Here is a 20,363-nt window from a genome sequence, read left to right as displayed (position 1 = left end):
CAAAACTCTTGTTGAGAAACAGTGTGGGCATTATATCAAAGTGCTCAGAACAGATAGAGGAGGAGAGTACATCTCCCAAGATTTTTTGCGTTTTTGCAGAGAGAATGGCATACGAAAGGAGTTCACTGCAAGGTATACACCTCAGCAAAACGGTGTTGCTGAAAGAAAGAATAGGACCATTCTTGACATGGTCAGAAGTATGCTGAAGGCAAAACACTTGCCGCATGAGTATTGGGAAGAAGTTGTTACTTGCGCAGTTTACATCTTGAATAGATGCCCAACTAAAGCTGTCATGAACAGAATACCAGAAGAAGCATGGAGTGGTCAAAAGCAAACTGTCACTCACATGAGAGTATTCGGTTGTGTGGCATATGCACATGTACCGGATCAGCTAAGGAAAAATCTTGATAGTAAGAGGGAGAAGTGTGTCTTTATTGGCTATTGTGATGAGTCAAAAGCATACAAACTCTATAATCCATCCACCAAGAAATTGATAGTAAGCAGAGATGTGAAGTTCATTGAAGATGAAGCTTGGGATGGAAGCTTAGAGAAGACAGTGAATGTGAAGACAATTGTGTCTCACGAAGAAGAAGAGGAAGGGACAACAACAAATAATCCTTCCTTAATGGCTCCTCCTACACCACTGCAAGTAAAACAAACCACACCACAATCTGGAATTCGAACAGCCTCAAGAAGTCAAGGAAGTGCTTCTCCAAGCACACCATAGGGATCATAAATACCCTCAAGTTCGGATGGAACTCCAAGCACACCAAGAAGACCAAGATTCAGAAATCTGAATGAGATTTATGAACAAGGAGAGGTAAGTAACAATACCAGTCTAAATTCATTATTCGCTTTATATTGTCATGTTGATGACCCAGTCCATTTTGAAGATGCTGTAAATGAAGATAAATGGATTGAAGCAATGAATGACGAAATTGGTGCAATTGAGAAGAGTAAAACATGGGAGTTAGTGCACCTCCCTGTAGGCAAAAATGCCATTGGAGTTAAGTGGGTCTACAAGACCAAAAGCAATGCTGAAGGAAAGATTGACAGGCACAAAGCAAGAGTTGTTGTGAAAGGCTACAAGCAGCAACAAGGCAAAGACTATAATGAAACCTTTGCACCAGTAGCAAGGATGGAAATAGTCAGAACAATGTTGTCTATTGCAGCACAACACAAACGGAAGATTTATCAGATGGATGTTAAATCTGCATTCCTGAATGGAGTGTTAAAAGAAGAGGTTTATGTTGAACAACCTCCAGGCTATGAAGTTGAAGGCCATGAGCATAAAGTCTGTAAACTGAAGAAGGCTCTTTATGGGCTGAAGCAAGCTCCAAGAGCATGGTACAACAGAATAGATGCTTATCTAATTGACAATGGGTTTGACAAGTGTGATGGTGAACCCACACTCTACATAAAGCAGAATGACGGTAAGATTCTTATTGTTGTTTTATATGTAGATGATTTGATTTTTACAAGCAATGATGCTTCTCTCATTGCTGATTTTAAAGCAGTCATGAAAAGTGAATTTTAAATGACTGACTTGGGCTTCTTAAGATATTTTCTTGGAATTGAAGTAGACCAAAGCGAAAATGGCGTTTTCATTTCTCAAGATAAATATGTAGAAGCAGTGTTGAAGAGATTTAACATGCAGAACAGCAAAGCAGCTGTGACTCCAACTGTAATAGGGTTGAAGTTGTCCAAAGAAGACAGCAGTAAGGATTTTGATCCAAAATTGTACAAGAGCATAGTTGGCAGCCTTATGTACTTGACTGCAACTAGGCCGGACATTATGCACGCTGTGAGCTTAATCTCCAGATTTATGGAAAGACCGAAAGAGACTCATTGGCAGGCAGCCAAGAGGATTCTAAGGTATGTGAATGGAATGAAGGGGTTTGGTATTTTATACTCCTCTTCTGAAAGTTTCATGTTGACAGGTTACACTGACAGTGATTGGGCTGGAAGTGTTGATGATAGGAAAAGCACATCAGGATATGTGTTTCATATGGGATCAGGAGCCATTTCGTGGGCTTCCAAGAAGCAACCAGTTGTGGCTTTGTCAACAGCAGAGGCAGAATATGTGGCAGCAACAGCAGCAGCATGCCAAGCATTGTGGCTGAGAAGAGTTCTTAGAGATTTGTGTCATGAACAGGAAAAGGGCACAACCATTTACTGCGACAATAGCTCAGCAATAGCATTGTTTAAAAATTCTGTTTTTCATAAAAGAACAAAGCATATAGACACCAAATTTCACTTCATACGTGAATTGGTTAACAATGGTGAGATTGTTTTGCAGCACTGCAGAATAGAGGATCAGTTCGCTGACATCTTGACAAAACCATTGGGAAAGAAAAGCTTTGATCATTTCAGGAAATGCCTGGGTATGCAGAAAAAATCCAGCAGTTAAAATTAAAGGGGAGTGTTGGAATGGTAATTTCAACTTGCAGACTTTTTCCTGCGATGCGATCCCATCGCATATCGCACTTCCTTTCTTGCCAGACTTCAACGTGTCCTTTTATTGTCTGCGATGCAATTTCGCGATGCGATCTGATCGCAGATCGCATGATTTAAAGGTTATAGAGGCGGTGGCACATCCTTTCTCTTGTTGCGATGCGATGGTGTGATAAGCCATGCATTTAATTCCAGTAGGATATTTTTCAACCGTGTAATAAATGTTATTTACTAGGGTTGGTAAATGTAGGTGAAATTTTAAATTTTATTATTTTCTATTTCACGGAAGTGGGGAAAAGCAACACGTACTGTAAAAGATATTTTTATGTTGTTAAATATAAAAAGAATGCAAGAGCAGAGACGCATAGTAAGTGTAGAGAGTATTAGAAAGAAGAGTTTCTTGCTTCTCTGCAACGCACAGCAGTGCTGAAGCTATAATTTTCTGAGATAGTGGAATCAGATTCTGGAACTGAAGTTCCTGTTGTAAATCCCTTTGAGTCGAGGAAGACAATTCTGTAACAGTTTTTATTATTATTTTATATAATTAAGATCCTGGATAAAACCAGAGCGTTGTTCTTTGTTATATTTGTTTGTTGTGTGTTTGAAATGAACAGAAATTTCCAAAAAATAGTTGGGCATAATTTTTCAATTCAAAAAATTCGAACGCATTCTCATTCTTATTGTAAATCATGCCCCTGCTATTTCGAATATCAAAATCCCAAAGAACAATTCTGCCGGCGTCTCCTGGACAAATATTTCTTCTGTGGGTAGTTACCCCTGCTTTTATCAATTCAATGTCCAGGCTTACAATCATTCTCTGACCCTCTGTGTCCATTACAACAGTTATCAATAAATTGTTGTTGCTATTATAACAAGCAAACAGAATTGTCATTCTAATATCAATGAGGAACCCGTCCCTATCTCTAAGGCGCGACAATTTCTCATCATAATAGAATGGTATAAGATAGAAATCGTTAAACATAACGAATATGATGTCGCGAGCCTTGATGAAGACAGGATAACTATCACGCGTAGGGTCGTACGCTCGACAATGATAATACTGAAAAATATTTGGGCGCTCCCGGGTATTACCTGTCTCAAACATTTCTCTCATGCGTAGCCTCTGAAAGTAATGAATGGGAGTAGATGGCATGCGCTCTTCCTCTTCCTCTTCAACTTCATCTTCAGAATACTTTTCTAGAGATGTCATGGTCCCCTCAGGTGGTGGAAGGAGTTTATGGGAAGTTGTGTCTGCTTGCAGCGAAGATATCTCGCCTTCTATTTCCTCATGGGCAGCTATGTCTGCTTGCAGCGATGACATCTCATCTTGCGTTTTGCAGTACCTTGTCTTCTTTCGTATGTGCTCATCGGCCATGGCTCGCTCGCAACAAGTAACTGTCTCACCTTAGTACAGTTTCTAACTACACATCTACGATTTTGAAGCGCGTCTCATGTTTTCATATCAAACATTTAAGAGCTTTTTATATTATGACCTTACCGTATTGGTAGGGTTAGCCTCACTAGTTAGTTTGATGGGTCAAAATTATTGCGTACATAGATGCTATAGGGCAATGTAATGTATTTGGTTAAATTTAAATTACACAAAAATACATTAAAGTAAATTAACATTAATATAAACATTTTAATAGGTTTGGATTCTGTTTTAAAGTTGTTTTTCTTTGGTTAAGAGTTCGTCTTTCTAGGACCTAAGGAAATAGGTTAACTGCCCAAGCCCAAGAGACATCTGGCACTAGTGAAACCCTGTCCCCTTTTGGACTTAAGGAAATAGGTTAATTACCCAAGACCAAAAGACATATGGCACTAGTGAAACCCTTCCCCTTTATGGATCACCACCACACTGTGGTTTTTCTTGAATAAGGGTGATGAGTGAGCTTGAGTTTTCCTTGAATAACGGTGATGAGTTAGCCTGCATTCACGGATAACAACTAGAGATGGTTGTCCTCATCACTACTGGTTTGGCCACTTAGTTATGATGGGTTTTCCCACCTATAATGGGAAAATATATATCTATATATATAAACATTTTAATTTGGTCAAAATAAAATAAATACATCTAGATCCATATATATATATATATATATATGTATGTATGTATGTATGTATGTATGTATGTATGTATGTATGTATGTATGTATGTATGTATATATAGGACAAAACCATAGGTTGTCAAAACGTGTAGCCAAAATCCCACGAATGGTAAATTGACTATTTTACAATCAATTTTATTTTATTTTTAAATTTAAATTTAAATTTTTATATTATTTTACTCAGTCAAAATGTTTACATAATATAAGAGGTCACCCAACATCTCTTCTATACTACACGGTGACCCAAAAAAATAAAAGTAAAAATACAATAATAATAAAACAAAAACAACCCATGGAATTAAGAACCCATAGTATTGATCCGTGGTATTCATGTGGAATATAGTGTTTTAAAGGGGAAATTAAACCAACCTAGATCAATTTTAACTCCAAATCTACTGAGCACTCAAAGGGATCAAAACTCTAAAAAGATTAATGTAATGTAAACATTTTAGCTAAGTCAAAATAAAGTAAAATAATTTAAAATGAAAATAATCGAATAAAAATAAAATAAAAATTTCCATGGTATTGTGAACTTATGGTGTTGTGCCATGGTATTCATGTGGAATATATCTTATTTAAAGGGATAATTAAACCAGCGTAGACCCTAGAAGGATCCAGATCTAAAAGGATCAAATTTTTTGAGATACAAACCTTTTTTAAAGTGAAAAGAAATTTGATCCCTCTAAGTTCTTGGTAAATCCCTAATTAAAATATATCTAGGCTAATATGCATTTGTGATGCATGTGAAAAAATAATGAAAAAATATTATATTATTTTATTTTATTTTATTTTATTATATATAAAATTTATATTTATGACGAAAAATAATGAAAACATATTATATTATATTATATTTTTTCATTATTTTTAAAAGTAATTTTTGAAATACCTTATTTCTAAACTAAAATGAAAGAGAATTTTTTAATGTATAAAACATTTTCATGTGTAATTAGCGTAATTTATAATTCCTAAAATGTTATTTACTCTATATCATGCATATAGTAAGAGAGGAAAGTATTATTTATTTTATATCATGCGTAAAGTAAGAGAGGAAAGTGTTATTTATTCTATATCATGCATAAAGTAAGGGAGGAAAGTGTAAAGTAAGGGAGGAAAGTGTAGGCTAAAAATATGAAATTATTAAGTTGTATTTAATTTTATGTTAAATATGAAATACGTTAAAATATTATGTTTATTTGTAAAACCAAATATAAATAAGTTAACTGTGTTAACATGTGTTGTTTATGTTGCTATGAATATTTTAATTTATTAATTAGAGATATAAGTAATTGAAATTATATATATATATATAACTAAATATCTCTAATACATTGTTTATTTACACTTGTTAACTCTTTACATCTCTCATCTAATTGTCAAATATTTTCTTGGTTAAGTATATATTATGATTATTCATTAAAATTACATGTTTATGAAGAGAATTGGGTATATATTTTTGTAATTTTACTACTCGTTTTCATTAGTCAATCCATGCCATAACACATGTGTTTGTGGCATAGTAAAGAACACCTTTTATTTCAGTAGATACTGTTAAAACCTTCAAAAAATCTCTTTATTGAACTACTTTTCTAATACAAATTTCTAATAAAAATAACACACTATCTACATTTTTCTATGCTAAGGGAAACAATGGAGCAATAGCCCATTGTCACCTCAGCTAAGGTTCTCTATTCTTTATGGACATTCACCAACGCGAGGAGCTTTGTTATGATGAGGATCACTAAATGGATAGACAAGTGATAGGGTGCGGGTTGATCCTAGAAGCCGATTCAGCAGAGATGCTCAAATAAGTGGCTTACTTGCTCTGGAGGCAAGGTTTAATGCTATCTAGGAAGGGCTTAAGGGGAAACTAAAGGTTTTAGGTTTAGGGTATGTATATTATGATGGAGGTTCCTAGGCCTTGAAATTCTTGTGAAAGCTTGGATTCCGAGTGATCCTTAAAGAATTACCTTTAATAGTGTAGGAGACCACAGAGGGCCAAGTGGACCTGCGGGGTAGGCCAAAGGGGTAGGGTTTATCAACCAATGATATGGTGGACCTATTCCAGAGGGGAAAAGCGACCAAAGAAATAATTTTTATTGAAAGACAATGTGAGGGTCCCAATGAGGCTTCTAGCCTAAGGAAACCAAGGGCAAGATTCAATTTTGAGGCTAAGGCTTGAGATATCTCAAGATCCAAATGTTGGAATTACTTCAAAATTGGAGGCTACCTATGAGACACAGTAGCCTAGTAGGGGCCAAGAGTTTGAAATTTTTTGATGAGTGGTTTGTAAGATAAATGATGCCCTAAGAGACCTAATGGGGCTAGGCCTAGAAAAGGAGAGGGAGTAGGATGAAAATGGTTTAAGGTGATCACCTTTGGGTGGATTAGTGCCCAATACTTGGGGAGAAATTGGGTTAGCTAGAATTATGACTATTGACCTTCGAATTTTCTAGGTCAAGGAGGCCTCAAGGACAACTTCGCTTGGAACTAGGGCAGCAACAAAAGTAGCTTCAAAGACTTTATATTTCCTTTTACAATATAAATGGCTTATGAAGATGCATTTCAGTAATGAAACATCCATAGGAACATGCATTCATTATATATGGCCCATACATGAAGCATTCACTATCCAGAAACAAAATCCCCACAACTTCGCCTAAGAGATGCAACAAATAAGCCCTAGTATAGTGAAATCCCAACAACAATGTATGTAACAAAATTAGAAAGAAGGAATAGCATTAAAATGTACGTACATGCATAAGAATATATCCAACCATCTAAAAAATTTCCATCAAGAAACTCCAAGACATATCAAAATTATCCAAACATTAAAAGTCATACCATGTTCCAAAAATTATTCCTCCAAGAAAGAGAGCGAAAATCTGTAAAGAGATACAAGTTCCAAATCCAAGTGATGACGCTAAAATGAATCCTCATAACTTCTATTTATACACTTATAATGAGTTTGTTTTAGCTACTTGGGACTACATTAGCCCCTAAGATAAAATAATGTGCAAAACAAATAACTTTTGGTGACAAGCCCACCAAAGTAGCACATAAACAAAAGAATAAGCCTCTCAAGAGGTCGACTAATCAATAATACATGTCGTTTCAAGGCCTTTTAAGAAACCTAATAAAGTCCACAAGCGCCACAATGCTGAACAAGACTCCCAAAAGTAGTGGACAATGGGTTGGCCCCTTGTTCTCTAAATAATAAACTTGTGGTGTTCCCAATGGGTGTGAGGGCACACAAGTAACCTCATGGGTCTCCATGTATATCGAAGATGCCTGTAGACCATCTGTAAGGTGACAGATGATGGTGTAAGTGTTTTCCAATCAGGATACCAGTCGTGGGTGATCTGCCGAGTGCATGGTACAACTATGGGGTGGACTCGTCATGGTGAACCAGGCGCATATTCCTCGTCCAATAGGTGAATCTAGAAACATATTTTAACATCTTTGGTGGTTTATTGAGTGTTGTCTGCTACTATGAAGACCCATGTCTCTTAACACACACCCTACATGTTCCAATGTAGCCCTATGGAAGGTTAGGACCTCGTATAGGGAGACCAAAGCCAAAATGGAGACCATCTACAATCCTACATAAGATTGAATGCTTCCTATAGCCTTCCAGTAAAACAAGTCATCAAATGTAATTGAGTTAAAGAGCTTACAAAACCATGGACAATAGGTGGTCACATCATAATGGCATGCCCTTCCACAATGGGCTTTGGCATGTGCTAATGTCTCCAACCTCCAAATGGGATTCACCAAGTATCATATTAGGCGGTTTCTACCTTTAAAGGGAATAAGGGTTTCTAGATGCTCGAGTACAAGGTTATATAATAAAAAGGAATCCCACAATTGGGTATATAATGTATAGGAGAGAGAAATCATGGTGCATGAGGTTCCTCGACCTTGATTTGCCACCCTCTTTATATGCCTTTTGACTTTTATGATTTTTCTTTGATTAACTACTCGGGGCTCAAGGGATAAGAGCATGATGTGTAAGGTATAACAATGGATATCTCCTTTAAGTTAAGGTTGTTCATTACCCACCAGGGGTTCGGATAATCATGGGTTCTTGAATGATAAAGGAGCCTCATCTAGGGCCTATAGGAACCAGGGTGATGGCCATGATAATGGGGTAGAGCTCATGTATTAGCTTTTTCCAATGTACTAAATGTGTTTGTCCCGACCATCTTTTTCATTTTGTGGTACATTTTCCTATTGAATGTGGTCAATTATTATTTTACCCTTTTTTTTAGCTACATCAACCATTGGGGCATCTCCAAGCCTTACCCAAGGTGTGGGAAAGGGGAGGGAGAAAGCTAACCCTATGTGGACTAGGTGGGATAAATGATGAATTGGGTTATAATGAGTGGAAGGGGAGTGATATGTGTGGATGAGGGTTTCCCATCTAGTACCATCCCTAGAGCCCAAATGTCAGTAAAAGAGATCTCATGGGACTGAGGTCCAAGGATAGCATCCAAAATAGGTCTAGGGGCTAAGAGCATAGGTCTAGCCCACTGTTTCCGTTGAATCCTTCTGTTAATCCATGCCCATAAGTATCGATGATAATCAAACTACAATACTCAATTACCATATGACAAGGCATACCTTTAGGTTCGTGAGGCCCATCTTTAAACATACAATCATGACAGATGGGTGAGGGACCACATGGTTGGCTCAGGTGGCAGAGAAATGATACAACGAGCTAGATGTTGGCTGCAAGGGGTTGTTAGTTGTCGGTTGAGGACCATGTTAGAGAATTTTTTCTCTTAGGGATTTCACCCACAAAATGGTAGGTAATATATAGTTCCAACTACGACACAAACTCTCGAAAAATTGGACGAAGCTACTTGAATGGGAGGTCACGAGAACTCCAACAATCCTTGGTTAGCATAGACCTGTTACCTACACATATTACATATGAAAAACACGAGGCGACATGATTTCGAGATGTCTTATGATCGCACATGCTCGTATTAGACCCATAAAGTTGACTCGTATAAATAAACTTTCAAATGCAGACTTTAAATGAAACTAACATATCATGATAAATATCATATGACATTATTTCTAATGCAAAAATTAGCATTCAATGCATCCTACTCTAACTTGCATATGGTTAAAAACTAATACTAAATGTAATCATAAAGCCAGTGCATCCAACATATCATCCAAACAATATAAATATGTCGACCTATATGATTACTCGTAGCAAATTCCAAAGAAAATGTGGATAGAATCACATGGATGATAAGGCCTGTAGAAGGTAGGAAAATATAATGCCAACACATGGGTAATCATGCAAAAGGAGGTAAGAAAAAGATGTACTCTAGTCCATGATATCCTCTCTTCTAACCAAAATATAGAGATGTCAATGATTAGGCTCATAAAATTTTGATGGATGGCAACCTCGGGCATATTATTATGGTCCTTATTATTTATGTCATATTTCATGGCCTCTACAAGGTTATCATTAGTAGGGAAGGGAGATTGATGAGAAGGATATGAATTGTAGGTTTTAACCCCGTACAAAAATTACCTGCATACGAATTCTAAAACACAGAAAATAAACAATGCGAGAGCATAACACATAAAACACATATACATAGAGATTTTCCCCTGGATCCCAAAACTGGGACTACCAGCTCGATTTTTCATTATGTTCCTTTCAATTTTACAATACATATTTATACATGCCGAAGCATCCAATACAATGGATAGAAAGCCATCACGTCCAAAACCATGGACCGAAAACCATCACGTCCAAAACCATGTGCGAAAAACATGCACAAAACCAAAGGTAGGTCCGCCCAGCCTAATATAGGGTCCAGAAAACAAAATTTTCCACGGCACTGTCCCAGACCCCATAGAGGGGGGTTACCTGCACCCATCAAACCCCCTGTGACCCCCCCGCTACACAATCGGTGCAACAAAGGGGGGCTCCCACCCCCCTCTAACCCCTTGGTTAACTACGTGGGCTAGTCATGGAAAGAATATAACACAACCCAACATTCTCCCACTTGTTGTTTTCTTTTCACATGGGGCCACAAGAGAGATTAGTCATTTGTCCAGCCTTGCAACACCCATTGTTGCTATACACCAAGGGAACTTCTCAGAGCTCACAGATTTTTTCAATGTATCTGCAGTGTTCTTCAAAGTGTCCAACTTTACCAGCAACACCTTTTTGTCTTCTATCATATCCCTCACAAAGTGATACTAAACATCAATGTGCTTTGTATTAGAATAATATGCAGGGTTCTTTTCCAAGAAAATTTCACTTTGGCTATCACAGTATATCCTTATAGCTCCATGTACTAACCCCATACTTGAACACAATCTCTGCAACCAAACTGCTTCCTTGCTTGCATGAGTGGTTTCCATGTATTCTACCTCTATAGTTGATAGTGCCACTACAGACTGTTTCTTACTCATCCCACTGACTGCACCTCCAAATAGGTTAAACACATACCCACTTGTATATCTTTTCTGATCCAAATATCCATCCCAGTCTGCATCAACAAATCCATGAATATACAACACTCTGTCCAATCCTGGTCTTCCTTGGTAGCACAAACCATAATCACTAGTGCCACGCAAATACCTGAAAACCCGCTTCACTGATGTCCAGTGCTCCTTCCCTGGTTTTGACTTAAACCTGCTCAATACTCCCACTGCATGTGCAATGTTTGGTCCAGTACAGACCATTGCATATATTAGGCTACTGATTGCACTTGCATATGGAACACGGGACATGTCCTCTTCCTCTTCTTGTGTCTTGGGACACTGTTCATCAGATAACATCACACCTACAGGAATAGGAACCTTCACCGGTTTACTATCCTGCATATTAAACCTCTACAGTATTGTCTCGACATATATCCTCTGGTTTAACTAGAGCTTCCTCTTTTCCCAGTCTCTTTTAATTTCCATGCCCAAAATATAGTTTGCAGCACCAAGATCTTTCATGTCGAATTTGGAGGACAATTGGGTCTTCAAATCCTGGATAATTTCTTTGTCATTTCCAACTAGCAACATATCATCCACATACAAGACCAGATAAATAACATGATCACCAATTAATTTAAAATACACACAGTGATCTGCTTTGCTTCTGGTGAGGCCAACTCCCCGTATAAATGTATCAAATTTATGATACGACATCCTTGGTGACTGTTTTAACGCATACATAGACTTCTTTAACTTGCATACCATTTCTTTCTTACCCTTCACCGCAAAACCTCCAGGTTGCTTCATGTAGATCTCCTCTTCGAGATCCCCATGAAGAAATGTTGTCTTCACATCCATCTGTTCTACCTCAAAATCAAAAGTAGTAGCAACAGATAAAAGTAATCTAATAGAAGCTACCTTGGCAACAAGAGAAAAAATATCACCAAAATTAATTCCTAGCACCTGGGAATAACCTTTTGCTACCAACTGAGCTTTGTATTTCTCCACCTTTCCTTCTACATTTCTCTTCTTCTTGAACACCCATTTGCTACCAATGGGTTTCCTTCCAGCTGGCAACTCCACCAGATCCCAAGCCTCATTTTTGTGCAAAGATGCCATTTCATCAACCATGACCTCTTTCCAGAGTTTTCCATCCTCTGAATCTACTGCTTCCTTCACAGTTTTGGTGATCCAGATTTAAACAAGAACGCAACAAATTACAGAGATAACCATAAACATAGAGACGCACTGGAAATAATACTTCATTTCATTAATGTAAAATACTGAAATATGCATACAAACAACAATGGAAATAAACCGTCTAGGGTGATGGTAGCTTATCTCTGAGATGTGATGTGGCAGCTACATGCCTCTGAACTATGTCACAATGAGGCTCGAAGGCCTATTATTTGTTAGGAAACAATGAAAAACCCTACACATCCAAAAACATAACCCTAGAAGATGAAACGCCAAACTATGGGCCCCGTTAGGGTAAATTGGTACATCAACTTCCCGAGGTCGTAACTTTGGCATATGATATTCATTTAACGTGCAAAGTATCTCATTAGAAAGATCTATCCAAGAACTACAACTTTGAGAAGAGAAACATTGGTCCATGAACCCATGTTGCTCCCAGGTTTCCCAAAAAACGTCATTTAGGGCCTCAAAATGGCTCCGAAAGTTCAGGACCCAAGAAACTACTAAAAGTAGTAAATTGTGCTACAATTACGGAAACTAAAAAGCTAAAAGAAACAATGGTGGGGGTCCAAGTGGACTTAGAAAGTGGCCACCAATATCCACCTGGATCATTCCTCCCCCCTTAGGAAGCAATGGTCCCCATTGCATTGAGTTCCTCCATGAAATGAGGAAACTTCTGCTGAACTTGGTCCCTGGTGAGCCACTTGCCCTAGTGAAGGAGATGGCCTACTTTGTCAACTCAATACAATGGGGTATTCTGCTGGTGAGTGTGCTTGATCTAATTGTCCGTGATCCGATCAGTTGCAGCTTGTTCGATGCAATATGGATTTAACTCTTTGGGTGTGAGTTATTATGCAATGTCGGATGTGTCTAGTAATGGTGGAAAGTATGGCCGAAGGCGGTCCACACTGAACACTAGGTGCAGGCCAAGTAATGGGGGAATGTTGAGCTCAAATTCATTGTCTCCCATAGCCTTGGTAATGGTGTAAGGACCATATTAGAGTGATCTGAGTTTCCAGTAGGCTCTGGTAAGGCGTTCCTTTTGCAAATGCAACCAGGCTTTGTCACCCACCTGAAACTTGTGTGGCCCAAATGTTGATCATGTCACTGCTTGTAGTTGGCATTTGATTTCTCCAAAATGTCATGGACCTGCTGGTAAATATGTTGGATGTTCTCAATGAAGCTGTTTGCCTTATCTGTTTCGGACTAGACATGAGACGAATCTACGTGAGTAGCTGCAAATGGCATGGCCACATCAACGGGACATAGTGGCTGGAATCCCAAGCCCACCTGAAAAGTGTTGTGGCCAGTTGAGCTATGGAGAGCCCGGTTGTAGCTGTGCTGAACATAGGGGAGGCTCTCATCCCATGTTTGTGGATGCTTTGAGTTGTACATGCACAGAGTGTGTATGATCATCCTGTTGACAACCTCTGTCTGGCCATCAGTTTGAGGATGGAAGGCTGTGGACTTAGTGAGTTTGGTGTCGAGCATCAACCAGAGACTGGACCAAAATGTACTCAGGAACCTGCTATCCTGATCTGAGATGATAGACTATGGGATCCCAAAGTGTACCCACACTCGTTCAAAGAAGAGTTTAGCAGTGGCTTCTGTTGTGATATTCTTCTTGCAAGCAGCCATAATGGCCATCTTCGAGAACCTATCAACGACCACAAAAACAAAGTTGTTTCGATGCTTAGTGGAAGGAAGTCCTGACATGTAATCCATGGAGACGGATTCCCAAGGTCGACTAGGGGTAGGTAGCGGGGTATAGATGCCTCACTTCTTGATGCTCAGTTTGGAAATGGCACAAGCAGTGCATGATCTAATGTACTTCCTGACATCCTATCTAAGATTCGGATAATAGAAATACTTTTGCAGTACTGCCACCATTTTCTCGACCCCGAAATGTCTAGTAGCCCAACTTTAGTGTGCTTCCCAAATCATCTTGGCACGCTCGCTTGAAGGAACACAAAGGTGATCGAGGTGGCATAACAGGGCATCCTAGAGGTGAAAATATGGAACATGCTAACCCTCCAAGAGTGTCTGGTGTGTGTGGCCGAATTCTGGGTCGCTTTCCTAGGGAAGTGGTGAATCAGAAGTTCGTGCCCACAAGAGTTGAGCATAGTCGTTAATGCCATGATTGGTGGTCGACTGAGGCAATCTACAGGTATGTGGACCACTTCCTATACTTGATATTCAAATGGAACTATTGCAGGTATGTGGACCACTTCTGATGGCGATCATTCTACAATTTCCCTTGGGTTTGTATGAACTGCAGGGGTTGGTGGTCTGTGTGGATGACCGTTTCCTTCCCCAAAATGTAATGCTTCCATTGTCCGCAGGCCTGCACAATGGAATACATCTCTTTGTCATAAGTGGGATACTTCCAGATTGTGTCTAAAAATTTCTCACTGTGATATGTTACTGGATGCCCGTGTTGAGTAAGGACTTCCCCAATAGCATAGTCAGAGGCATCTGTCTCGACCTCAAATGGTTGTTCCAACTCTGGTAATGTGAGCAGTGGTGCCATGCAGAGGCGATCTTTCAACTCTATGAATGCATTTTGTTGAGATTCAGACCAAGATAATTTTTCTTTCGCTCTTCCCTTGGTGACTTGACTCAAGGGCCAAGTGATATGAGAGAATCCCAACACGAACCCAGGGGATGTACCTTTGAGTACCCTAATTGGAGGAACTACTACACAGGTGCATTATTCTAGTGAACCATCTAGTTTTTTTGCCTAAAGGCACCACCATTCTCACAGTTACCATCATCATTCAGGAAGCAAAGAAAGGGACCACATGCCTAAGGATTTTAAGAAAGCTAAGCCACCAAAATTTGATGGGTATATGAGGAAAGAAGCGGATGTAGAGTCTTGGTTGTTGGGAAAGAACAATTTTGCAAAATACATGACTATTCAGAAAATATGAAAGGTAGAGTGTCCACCTACATCTTAACGAGAAAATTTGACATATGGTGGGAGGAGATAAATAATGTTAGGTCCATTGTTGAAAGAGAATTTACGTGGGACTAGTTTCATAAGCTCTTCAGAGAGAAATACTTTTTTGAACGCTACTATGATAGTAAGGCCAAAGAATTCTATGAACTCAAAGTGGGTTACTTAACAATTAATGAATATGTCACCAAAGTTTTGGAACTATTGAGGTATGTTCCATATATCAAGGAGGAAAAAGCCAAAATCCATAGATTCATCATTGGGTTTCCTATTGCATTTAGAGACAAAATTGAGTTGTTGGAACCCCAAAATCTAAAATAAGCTATCAAGAAGTTAGGACACTACTATGAGCAAGCATAATGCAACCCGGATACTAAAAGTAATTGCCATGTCAAGGGAAACATTGGACATAAGAAGGTTAGCTAAAACTCACCCGAAAAAGTGATAACAATCGTATCGAATGTTACTTGATATCCTTAGGAATGCTATAGCTCCAAGATCAAGTGTGAAAATGAGCTTTAGGAGCATCAATTAAATAGATTTGGAAAGATTAGGGTTTATGACACACATGCCTAAAATTAAGGAAAAAGCGACACTTCGCTGCAATTTCTAAAATTGGACATGAGTGGTAAGGAGGTGAGCACATTGGGTGAAGTAGCTCGAAGTATGCCAAGAAATTATGTAGCAGTGGGCAGCTACCAAGCAGATGAGCATATATCCATCATTGAGATGGAATGTAAGATGTAAGAGAAATTCATTTCTATTTTAATCGATCCAGGTTATAATTATAGTTATGTCAGCCTAGAACTCGCAGATAAATGCAATCTATTTAGAGAATTGCATGAGGAAACTTAGCTGGTTTAGTTGGAAATTGGAACAAAGTGAAGGATCAATAATTGGATAAGGTCATGTGTATATAAGCTCAGTGGCATAACCACAACAATCCACTTGAATGTATTACCATTAGGTGCATATGATATATTGTTGGGCATGGACTGGTTGTACTTACGTTTTACCAAAGTAGACTGCTATGAAAACGAAATTGACTACTTGGATGAGCAAGGAGATATACGAGTTTTGCAAAGTAGGAAAAATCTCATTCCAGTAAAGCTAATCATTCTTATGCAATCCAAACACAATATTTCAAAATGTTCCTTGTTATTTACAATGCAAATTTTTAAGGATGAGGAAGTTGACAAAGTAATAGGAGATAACGAAGTTGCTACAAAGATAGCCTGTTTTACACTAGTATGTAGATGTATTCCTAGTGGAGGTTCTTGGATTTCTCCTCACATAGAGATATATTCTCCTATCGAGTTGGTATCTGGAGCGACACCAACATCCAATGCACCATACAAAATAAGCACCCAAAAATTGGTTGAGCTAAAATTATAGCAAAAATAACTGCTTGACAAAGGCTACATAAGGGCAAGTGTGTCCTCATGGGGAGCGTCTGTATTGTTCATGAAGAAAAAAGATGGAATCCTTAGACTATACATCCACTATAGGTAGTTAAAAAAGGTGACCATTAAGAATAGGTACCCAATGCCAAGAATAAATGACCTCCAAGAGTGACCTGAGATTAGGATACCATCATATAAGAATCAAGGAGGAGACCATTCATAAAACTTCTTTCACAACAAAATATGGTCACTATAAGTTCATAGTAGTACCCTTTGATGATCTGAATTGGATCATTATATTTTTTTTCATCCATCTCGATGCATTTGGAGTGGAAAAAGTGGAGGAATCATCTCATGAGACTTTGTTTACGGTGGGACCCAGTTTATTGAAACAAGGTCTAAAACCGTCCAGGAGAATTTTGAGGCATAAAACGATGTTTTTTGGGGTAAAACTTTTATGATTTTGTGAACACCTTCTCATGCTATTTTATACACAGAGAGCTTTCCAACGGCGGAAGAATCACGTCAATCAAAGTCCGTATGAAAAAGTTATGCCACTCAGAACTTGACCTTCCTGTTTTCACACCTATAGCTCGGGAGGATGCCGCATCAGCCCCCATTATTCATGGAAATGGCGCTAGCCATGTGTTAGTGATGTAAAATAATCTAAAAGATTTTATTTTGTAACTCTAGTTAAGAGTTGTTGTAGTCAACCTTAACCACTCGTAGGCTACCAGGCTGTGTTATAACCGAGCCACTAGGAGGAAGATGCATTCCATTCTTTCAAGAGAATTTGGTACAATTGTTGAGAAAAGATAGCCAGGAGAGATAGGAGGTAGAGCACACGGAGAGGATATGTGCACTATAGTAGCCCATGGGCCAAAGAGTGAAGCGACCTCACCTTCCAATTGGGTTTTCTCCCGAAAGGGCCGAGAGCATATCTTGTGTATTATGTGTGTGTAAGCTTATTTTTTCATTCTCTACTTTTCTTCTTGATTTACTTTTAGATGCATTCACTAATTACAATTAATTTTAGAGATCTAGAAATTAAACAAAACTGTAATAGTGTAGAATCTCATATTTTTAACATAATATTATCAAATTTGTTATGACGAACGGTCCAGTGGAATATCGAGGAAGTCTACGAATCATTTGGTATGAGAGCAGGTTTCTTTGGGTATTTTGTGGATACTGCAGGGATCTAGATTGGTGAGGTTGAAAATCTTAAAACCCTAATCATGGGGGATGAATCTGTAAATGAAGCTCATGATCTTGTAGAGGTGAGGTTTTCGCAGCTTAAAGATCAAGTCATAGATATAAACCGCAATTTCAAACTCCTCATGGCAGCCCTAAGCAATAATATGGGGATATTTGAAGAAGAATGGGGTTCAAATGAAGAGGAAAAATCATAAGGGGGATCGGGAGATCAGGAAGATGCAGATAACGAGCCGAAGAAAGAACTCAGAAAATATCAACCCAATTCTATGTCTTGAACCAATCCCTGTTTAAAGTGGAATCAAAAGTCCATATCAAGCCATACCATGGCGAGATCAATGCTTTGAAGCTGGACCACTAGTTGCATCAACTAGAATTTTATTTCAGCGTCCATCAAATCAAGGAAGGGCATAGTATCTCATTCATGCAGCTGAAATTGGAGTGCCATGCACTAACTTGGTGGGAGAGCCACATGAAAACCCTGAGGTTGGAGGGAGAACCTCTAGTGACTAAGTGGGAGGATTTCAAAACCTTCATTAAGTCACATTTTTATCACATTGGATATGTAGAAGACCAGTGGATCCGGTGGCATTACTTCAAGAAGATGTCGAACCAAAGCATGCAGGAGTACACCACAAAATTCAGAAATATGGCTATAATGTTGGGTATCTCTCAAAAGAACCCAGATATACTCCTCAAGTATTTGGGGGGTCTCCACTACCCTCTGCATGAGAAAGGGAATTTTTTAATCCCAAAATAGTGGAGGAGAATTTTTTACATGCACAGTGCCTAGAGAACATCGACATGAAAAGAGTGCAATCAAGTGGACCGAAGTAAAAGGAGAAAGATGACGCTTCTAAGGAGGTGAAGGAGAAGAAAAAAGGGGGAAAAGATAAAAAGACAGTAGCCACAACACACCAATGCAAATATCCTAGCAACCACTGAAACCACTGCAACATTGATGGCCATACAGAGGAGAAGTGTAGGAAGTTGCATCCATAGCTAAACCTGAAGAACAAGAACAAAGATAACAAGAAGAAGAATAACATGGCCATTGATTTGAGAAACCAAGTTGAAAGCAACTCAGAGGTGGATGAGGAGATCGCTTATACATTAGTGCAGAAGGAGGTTAATCTGAGTAGCCTTCAGTAACAGGAAGAGAAAGAAATGACCAAACTCTTCCATGTAAAGATACAGGTTAAGAAGATGAATATTAATTCTCTTCTTGACTCAATATTGTAGGAAAATCTCATTGCAGCAGATGTAGTCAAGAATTTGGAACTGGAAGTTCGTAATCATCCAAACCCATACCCACTGGGATGGGTACATAAGGATGCAGAGCTAAAGGTAACAAAATAGTGTAAAATTAGATTTGTTATCACTGCTGATTTTATTGATGAAGTAGATCCGGATGTGGTTCTCCTTGATGTATGTGGAGTCGTGTTTGGGAGTCCATACATGTACATGCATGATGCAATATTCATGCGGAGAACTAAAAAGTACCATCTCACTAAGGATGGAAAATCATTCATAATCAACACACACAAAGGAAAGTAAAAAAATTCACTAGTAAGTGCCAACCAAGCCAAGAAATTGATTAGTTCTAGCAAGAAGTATGTTTTATTATTTTTAAGAGAAAATTAGTCTGTAGAGGAGTCAATTATAGGTAAGGAATCCCTAGAGGGGTGTACTAAGAAGAAAAAATAACAATTTGAGCAGTTCTTATAGGCATACAAGGATGTGTTCGGAGAGCCTAAAGGGATACCCCCTAAGAGAGAAGTGGAGCACAAGATCCAACTGTTGCCACACTCCCAAGTGCCAAATATTGGGTTGTAGAGGCAATCTGTTATAGAAGCAAGTGAGGTGAAGAAACAATTACAACAACTATTGGAACATGGTGTCATTCGATTCAGTACATCACCATCTAGGCCACCCATCATCATTCTGCCAAAGAGCGATGGGATTTGGCAGATTTGTATAGATCACAGGGCGTTGAATAAAATCACACTTAAGAATAGATATTGCTTGCCTAGGACATACGATCTACTAGATCAGTTGCAGCAAGAAAAGTATTTCACCAAGTTGGACTTGAAGTCTGGATATCACCTATTTCAAGTCAAAGAAGAAGATACATGGAAGGTCACTTTCAAAACCAGGCAAGGTTTGTATGAGGAGTTAGTTATGCCATTTGTCCTATGTAATTCACCAACTACATCTATGAAATTAATGAATGATGTACTGCACCCTTTTATAGATTCATTTGTTATTGTCTATTTGGATTATAGACTGGTATATAGTGCTACCTGGGAGGATCATATTTCACATTTGACGCAGGTGCTGGAAACAATGAAGAAGAATTAGTTGCTAGCAAATATCAAGAAGTGTGAGTTTGTGCAACAATCCTTGGTGTATTTGAGATCTATGGTTAGTGGAGGAGAATTGAAGCTAGATCCTTCCAAGATGGAGACCATCATGGAATGGTTGTTGCCCACTAATGTTACTGAAGTTCAGAGTTTAATTGGAGTAGCAAAGTACCTCAGGAAATTCATAGCCTCGTTTTCAGTGGTA

The sequence above is a fragment of the Pinus tabuliformis genome, chromosome 3_1 (genome assembly GCF_031772625.1).
Source record: "Pinus tabuliformis cultivar Carrire ecotype Pingquan chromosome 3_1, CPIR1, whole genome shotgun sequence".
In the NCBI taxonomy this organism is placed as follows: domain Eukaryota; kingdom Viridiplantae; phylum Streptophyta; class Pinopsida; order Pinales; family Pinaceae; genus Pinus; species Pinus tabuliformis.
Note: the sequence above shows the minus strand (reverse complement) of the source record.